Raw genomic sequence first — 7,819 nt, forward strand, 5'->3', positions numbered from 1 at the left:
AGACGAATCTCAGCCCAGGCGGACCTCAGTACAGGCGGACCTCAGTCCAGATGGACCTCAGCCCAGACGGATCTCAGCCCAGATGGACCTCAGCCCAGACGGACCTCAGCCCAGGTGGTTTCAGCCCAGCCGGACCTCAGCCCAGCCGGACCTCAGCCTAGCCGGACCTCAACCTAGCCGAACCTCAGTCCAGGCGGACCTCAGCCCAGGCAGACCTCAGTCCAGGAGAACCTCAGCCCAGGTGGGAATTTGTCCAGGCAGACCTCAGCCCATGCGAACCTCAGCCCAGGCATACCTCAGCCCAGGCGTACCTCAGTCCAGGCGTACCTCAGCCCAGGAGGACCTCAGCCCAGGCGGACCTCAGTCCAGATGAACCTCAGCCCAGGCTGTGGAAGAGTCTGCTGTCTCCACCACTCTATGCAAATTAACATTTGGGTTGAATTATAAGAGATTGGGGGAATTAGATTTTATTTGGTCAGCCAGAGGGCCTGAGCACTCCTGGATTAATCTTCCAACATGGATACACTTTGTGAAAGATGTTCATTCATGCTGGGTCTGGTCGCTTATTGGACTAATGCGCAGGGCCAGCTTTAGGGCTGGTGGCGCCAGGTGCGGAAATCAGTTTTAGCGCCCTCACACACTATGACCCCTCCTTGGATTCTCTCACCACCACCGGGCAAAAGTGTCCCTCATCTCTGCAATCATAAGCTATTGCTAAACATAAACTGTAGCGGCCTGTGTTCGACCTCATGGTTACAGGTTCAAATGCCAGCGGGTCCACCCATCCTTTCAGCCTTCTGAGATCCATACAATGAGTGGTAACGATAAACATCTGTTATTCAGCGCCAAGATACCCTTGAACTTTACAAATACACATGTCAGGTTCATGGTAAATGCAGAACTGTTGCTGTAACTTCACAGCCCAGATGTTATGAAGGCGGAGTGGATTTCAGCTGCACATGGATAAGAGGCGTTCTCTGCACTTCTCTGAGTGATGCCAGATCCCTGGCAGCCTCGGCACACACCCACCCGAGAAGAGGCTTTGGTCTCATCTGAACCCCCCCGTCAGAACCTGCTGCCCATCCAAAGGGCGGTACAAATGGGGGTGGTGATGGACGGAGCATCTGAATCAATCAAACACTCACACCCAGTCAAAAGATCTGGGTTTAATCCATCACCGTTCTTTAGCCCACTCTGCCACCCCAGTTCAGACATGGCTATATGCAAATCAGTCTGACCCTGTGCCTCATGGGAACAGTCCAGCCCGAACTGCCAAGCCATGTCTTCCCTGGACCGGAAACAAGCATCCTGGGACCAGTTTCTGGCATTCCAGCCATCTTCAGCCCGGCTTGCTTGAATCCAGTGGCAAAGTGAGCAAGGGACTCACGTCTGAGCATACCCTGCCACACTTATGGCGGCCAAAAGCGGTACAAATGGGGGTGGTGATGGACGGAGCATCTGAATCAATCAAACACTCACATCCAGTCAAAAGATCTGGGTTTAATCCATCACGGAATCCAAAGGGCAGCAGGGCTCACCCTGTCATCTCCACCTCTGGGACCCTGAACCGCCAGAAACAGCCCCTTCTCTGTCTGTCAGTCCGTGAGCTGTCCTGTCCTAAGCCATGAGCGTCGTACACCACGGGTCACCAGCGGAGCAGTGGTAGAAGTGGGCGGGGACGGAAGGGCACGGTGTGCCCCTACTTAAAAAAATATTTCAGTCCGTTCCCCTACTTCTTTCTTTCAAAGAAGCCTCCCGGGACGGCAAGAATAGTTGTACTTTATTAAAACAAAAACTTTTTCATTCAGCTTGTGTGGTGGCCCAGGGGTGGCTCGCAGTTCTCTGTTGAGCTCCAGAGGCTGCAGCAGCCCCTCTGTTGAAAATTAGTACGGTTTGGTGAACATTATCTGCGCCATCTTGCCTCTTCCCCTGATGCCACACTTTTCGTCGTGCGCACCCGCCATTTTGTTAGATGCCCCGATCAGAACGAACCCTTTTGCATGCCGCTGGCCCCTGACATAGCCCTTCGCCTTCGCTAAGCCCGCACGCTGACCAACCCCCTGCTTGCACCTGCCTTGAATCATAAACCCCTCTTCGGCGCTGCTCTGCCCCAGGCCCTCATCCTGTTCCCAGCGCGACACCTCCCTGCTTCCCTTTCATGATCTCCGGCCCTTAGACGCAAACCCCCTTTTTCCCCGTGTGCCCGTTTTGTCTTCCCCGTTCCCAGGCCGACACCCAGCTCTGCCGATACCATCCCTTGCCCCTCCCCGTACAATAGAAAGCTTCCCCCCCCATCAAAGGATCCCCGGGTTGATCAAAGCCCCCACTCCATGAGATCCGATCAAACCCCCCACATTCCGTGAATCGGCGGAATATCCAGCTGCGCAATATTCATCACCTGTTGTGACTAGGGTGGGGACTTCAACTGTAAACGTGTGTGGGAACGGGCCCAAAGGGGATTTCCGGGAATGTCTTTTCCATACATCAAAGCTTTAACATGAATGTGTAATCTACAATAAAGTCATAAATGTGTGTATAAGAGGCCAGGCCTCAGGGATGCAGTTAGAGCACCTCAGAACGATACCTTCTGTCCGTTTCGTTGTGTTCTCCTCCGGAGAGAATAAAAACCTTGTTTCCTGCTTTCCAGTCTCCAGCGCCTGCCTCTTCATTGGTTAAATAACTAGAGGGTCACAGAGGCAATACCGCCGGGCAAATATCGATTGTCCCCGACCCGATTCAGGTTTTTACAATTGGCGTCCCAAGCGTGGGGCCCATCAGCGACTCGTGGATCCAGTGGGAGAGGTCCCGACGACAGAGTGAACGACTGCAACGATCGGGAGAGCTCTTGCCCAATAGACCCTCGTCTGGCAGCCGATCATCCGAACTTCACTAGTTCCGAACAGACCTCTCTCGAGTGATCTACGGTCCTGACTGGGGACCATCAGGAGTGCCGTGAGAAATACGAGAAAAAGAGGACGATCGGGCGCTGGATTCGGAAGACAAGAAACTGTCCACATGGTCCGGGTAAGGTCGTGTAACCACGACAAGTTGCGAAATAATTGCTTGATTGTTTGATGGTTCAAAAAAATATTAGTATTGCTCTTTATTTATTTGGAGACACTGTCTACAAACGGAGAAACAACGGGCTCTCTCTTTGCAAACAGTGGAGGATAGGTAGGGCAGCAGCCGTGCTTATTTTCTCTCCCCCACTCAATAATCACTTGAAACTGAACTGTTGTTCGCAAACTATTGTTTCCTGGAGATTCCCTGTCTGCAAACAGGGAAGAGACCACCCTTTTTGCAGATAGTGAAAAGGGTAGGTAACGCAGCTCTTTGCGGACCTACTCATTCTCCCCATTGTTATTTATTGGTCTTTTGTTATCTTTGTTCCATGAGGTATTCACTGCCTGCAAACAACGCAGAATAGAAATATTCTGTCCAGTCTTTGCACCTAGTGATAAGATAGGCAGTGCTGACTTTTTAGTCCCTCGTTACGAGCCGTCATGTCTGTCTTCTCCCCACTGATTAATAGCCTGTTTAACCCGGACCGGGTGTTAGAAGTGGACCATATAGCTCCGCTAGAAGGCACCCCTAATAAGGACATGTTCATAAGCTATGGATTAGTCACCATAGCCTATAATAAATTGTGGCACAGGTATACCGAAGAGAGTCAAAACAAACAGTGGCCACTGGCAGGATCCTTTGACCTTGATAAAATAGAAACGTTAGAAATAGCCCTTCGAAATAATAAGACAACGCCAATTATGCTCGATAGTCTCGGTATGTGGCGCAGAGAGGCTATGCGACGACAGAGAAAAGACGAGGACAAACCAAGTAGAGAAATATACCGACAGGACAACCCCAGGACACCGCTACCCACAACTTATCCCCCGACACTATGCAAAAGACGACTAGACTTAGGGTCAAACCAATGCGCTTTTTGTAGGTATGTCGGACACTGGAAAGCCCAATGCCCGACTCTACTGAGCGTGAGTAAAGGCAAAGGGCCGACAGGAACGACTGACCGGCAGTACGAGAAAAAACGCGAGACGAAGAAAAACCCGACTTACATAGACAGACCAGACAGGACCACCACGTTTGATTATGCCCGATGGCACAGATTTCGCCAGGACAATTTAAGCGGCATGCTTAAGTTCTCCTAGGTCGGACAACGTCAAGACGGGAACCCAGCCTCGTTTCAAATTCACAGACGGAAAAAGATAATCATGACCAATAACTGTTTTATATTCGTCTTGAGTCTTTGTATGTCGTACTTGTACTGTCCCCCGTCTGAGTTTGTGTGTATGTAATGTACAAATCTGCGTCATCCCTCTACACGTGTTTCCGTGTTACTCAACCTCTGTTAGCAGAAACTTAGCATAAAAGCAATCTGGAAAGAAAGAAATGGTAAAACAAAATCCGTAGACCATTAATGAACTTGAACTTTTAATTTAACACAACAAACAAGGAATAATAACGGTAAACTGTAGAAAATGAAAGTCAAACAGAACATTCGCCCCCCCCCCCATTCTGGAACCTTCCAAAGTAGGGCAGGGTTATGGCTACGCCCAACCAACGGCAACCCATATAAGGCGGGCCCGGCCGCCAACTCTTGGTCAGGAAATCTTAACGTATGTGGGAGCCGGAGGAGAGGCAGGAGCCAGCAGCCTGGGCTGTTGTAGGTAGTCCCGCCACATGTCCGGAGAAGAACGAGGCACCTCTTCCTTTTCTCTTCCGTCACAGCCGCAGCAGCTCTGGACGGCGGGATGTCCTGCACGTACCTCCACAACAATTTGTCCAAGTTGGGCTGGGAGGGAGAGGCGACGCGGACGAGCCTCTCCCACCTCCACCGATAGGAGGTTTCCCAGCCCCCGGCCCGACGCCGAACACCCCCAGTCAGGCGATGGTGCCAATACTTCCACAGCACCGAACACACAATGGTGGCACCCCAGTACTTGCGCAGCACCGAACGTACAATGGTGGCCATACTCCCACAGCACCGAGCACAGGACTTGGGGAACACCGGATGTGGAGAGACCTTCATGCGGGGCGATGAAAAGGAGCGGCATGGGGTGCACCGGGAGAAGGAGACGATGCGAACGAGTCTCCCTCGCGCCCCCCCAGGTGAGGGCATCGCAGCTGCACCCCAGCTGAACGTCCCGCTTTCTCAAAACAGGGACCTCTTCCTTTCACTCCGAAGGATCTCTCCCACTCTTGCAAACTCGACGAGAGTGGCCCCTGTAGGGCCTCAAAATGGCGTCTGGGTCCGCTGGAAGACGGGCCCCGGCCACTAGAGCAACTTTGTCCTGCAATATAACTCGAGCATTTGCCCCCTGGAGCACGAGCCCCCATCTCCGACAGCATCTCCGCAGCCTTGAAGATCCTACAAAGGTCCCCGGCGGAACCTTCGGCCTCTGCAGGCTTCCGGTAAGGGACGGCTGCCTTGATCGCCAACGAAACAAACATGACATTGCCACTCCTTCTGTTAGCATGAATTCTAGAACTGCCGAAAAGGACTCTGGTCCAAACTGCCAGTAATGGGAAACATTTCCCCTGATGCTGCTTCCGGACTAAGCCGGCCCCGCCCAAAATGGCGCTGGTATCAATCGGAACTTACGAACACCTCGTGGTGTTCCTTCGCACTAATATAAACTTGATGTTCTGAGATTTTATATGATCCTTTGTACACTTGGCTAGAAAAGACAAAGAGAACTCACTCAACGAACAGTATGAAAAGACCCCCGTTACAAATGTTGATTACAAATGTACAATGTATTATATTTTTATAACTGATGTAAACCTCATTTACGACGCACACGTACGGTATGCATATAGGAAATCTGATTACAACTATTATGATTATGCTTCTAAAATTATGAAATTAAATGCCCTCGAACCCCCAGCCAATTAATAGACGTTTTAGTTTCTTACAAATGAAGGAGTAAAACTTTCCGATGTTTTTATTGCTGCAAACGACACCCCCACTGTACGCACTTTAGCCATTGGCACGACCGGCCAAATACGACCGCACCCTCATAATCCACATGCTGAAATGATTTTGTAAAATAAAGTCTCTTGAAACTATGGACGGGTATTGCATGCTTTATTTTGAAAAATGTGGGATCGGTGGGAAAGTTCTTTTCTGTGCACCCTACTCTGCTCTCTCTTTAAGGTTAAAAGAAGATGGTTGCCCAGCCTTGGAGGACGGATCGGATCGACAACACGACGCCCCGCCTTCAAAGTATGCGACTGACCCATGAGCTCTCGCGGAGAAGAAGACTTTGACTCCCAAGGATGGGTAAAACGAACGGTGCAAATGAGGGAATGTAAAAGGAGGGTGAAATGAAATAATGTAAATGTTATAAAGTACAACGTTCCAAAGTATCAGGGAACGGAGCTGACCCAAGAACCGAAGAACCTTAGAACGCCACAGCGTTGAAAGAGGTTTAAGGATCCCGATAGTGAGATACGTCCTTTGACTAGATACCTCGCACTAGGCACCTCTGGTTTCCTTTTTTTACGTTTCCCCGCACACGACCTATATGAATACACTACCCCCCCCCCCGACTCCAGAAACCATATCCCCGGGGACTCTGCCCCGAGGAGGAAAGACGAGTAAGAGGTAAGTAAAGGACTTATGAATCCATGTATTTGAATATGCGCGAATGCTGTCTCCCCCACCCCCTCTTTTCCTCCCTCTGCAGGTCACATCAGAGATTACGGCCGAGGTGTGGCGAAGATCTGAAGCCTTGCCATGTCCGATACACGAAGCAAACTAGCGCCGCAAGGTGGTGTCTAAGCACGCCTGCAACCTACTCACGTATCGAACAAACCCGTAAAATTAGCACAACCTGATAAAAAGTGATCACCCTTGAACCTGACCGGACGAATGAACCCATGTCACGTATGATGCGAAACTATGATGGAATGTGTGTGTGTGTGTGACTGAGGCGTTGACCCAACTGGTCGAAGGACCGAGAATGCGAGAAAGTGTGACGAAAATGGTACCTCCTTTCTTCTTTCCTTTTTCTCAAAGCACGTCCCCTCTACCCTGTCTAATGCTCAAACTGCATGATTACAAGATTCTAACGCAGACCCGCGAATGCCCTTTACTGTGTAATGCACTAAATAGCATTTCTTGAATACGCTGCCACCATCTCTGTTGCACGTGTACTATTTAGCCTGCCGTTGCACTCTCTCTCTCTCTCTCTCTCTCTCTCTCTCTCTCTCTCTCTCTCTCTCTCTCTCTCTCTCTCTCTCTCTCTCTCTCTCCCTCTATTCTTGCACTCCCACTCTTCCGAGTGATTAGCCCCGAAATTGGCAGATTGCCGCCCTTAGCACACCACCTAATTGGCTTCAAATACCGTCAGTATTCGCACAAAAACTTGTCTTTAATACAATCACCCTGAGGCCGCGTCATTACCTCTCCTTTTCCGCCAGAAGTAAATGAACCTAGGTTGGGCCGTAAGGGAAAGGACAGGTAAGACGACAGAGGTTCCCTAATCTGGCCCGAAATAAGGGAACTACATGTCAACGGCTCCTATGGTATAAAACAAGGACCTCAGAATACGCGACCCTCCCCTCCCCGAATTGTCGCAATACCCAAACCAGAAAAATGATCACCCCTGTTACCTCCCCTGTATCAGCCGCCCAAAAGCTGGAATTATGAAACTACCCCTCATTTCCGGTTGTGAGAGATGGGTCGATTTATGCCCTTACCAACAAGTTTCCTATGTCCCTGGTTGTTTCCCATAAAACCCCTGTCCTTCCTAATTAAGTAATCGGGCTGTAAAAGGTTACGTAGGACCCAGAATGATGT

The sequence above is a fragment of the Lissotriton helveticus genome, chromosome 1_1 (genome assembly GCF_964261635.1).
Source record: "Lissotriton helveticus chromosome 1_1, aLisHel1.1, whole genome shotgun sequence".
NCBI lineage: Eukaryota > Metazoa > Chordata > Amphibia > Caudata > Salamandridae > Lissotriton > Lissotriton helveticus.